A 927-nucleotide genomic window follows, 5' to 3' on the forward strand; every position below is an offset into this window, starting at 1 on the left:
AAGTTCGCGAACTTGTTGCAACAATGTTGCTAACTTTTTTTGGTATCAGAGGGATTATTCATTATGAATTTGTACCAACTGGACAAACAGTTACCCAGGTTTACTATTTGGAAGTGCTGGAAAGGCTGTGTGAAAAAGTTAGACGACCTGAACTTTTCGCCAACTATTCATGGCTCTTGCATCATGACAATGCATCAGCTCACACGGCACTGTCTGTGAAGGAGGTTTTTAGCCAGTAAACAAATAACTGTATTGTAACACCCTCCTTACTCACCTGATCTGACCCCCAATGACTTCTTTCTTTACCCAAAGATAAAGGAAATGTTGAAAGGAAGACATTTTGATGACATTCAGGACTTAAGGGTAATATGATGACTGCTCTGATGGCCATTCCAGAAAGAGTTCCAAAATTGCTTTGAAGGATGGACTAGGTGCTGGCATTGGTGCATAGCTTCCCAAGGGGAGTACTTCGAAGTTGACTGTATTGATATTCAGCAATGAGGTATGTAGCACTTTTTCTAGGATCGGTTCGCAAACTTAATTGTCTGACCTCATATGTCTATTTCCATGAGAATGAATCTCTGCACCTCCATGATACAAGTTCAATGTCATCAGCCTGCCACTAGGTGGCTGGCTTGACCCCAGGGAATGGTGTCATATTAGGGACTCAATGTTGGTCTCTATTCAGCAGTAGCAGTAGCCAGGCCAGCCTTAACAATGGAAATTCCATGTTGTTGACTCCATACATGGTATCCATCCTTGCCACCATGGCCCCTTTGTTCATGGGCCCACTGAACTAGCACTGCAGTAGCTGGAGACAGAAGCTGACTGACATCCAGAGTGTTATTTTGTCCACCTCATTATTAAGTGCCTCCTCTGCAGTGGATGCCCTTTGGTAGGCATTCACATGGAACACAAATAGCTTCA

The sequence above is a fragment of the Hipposideros armiger genome, unplaced genomic scaffold (genome assembly GCF_001890085.2).
Source record: "Hipposideros armiger isolate ML-2016 unplaced genomic scaffold, ASM189008v1 scaffold_1094, whole genome shotgun sequence".
Lineage (NCBI taxonomy): Eukaryota > Metazoa > Chordata > Mammalia > Chiroptera > Hipposideridae > Hipposideros > Hipposideros armiger.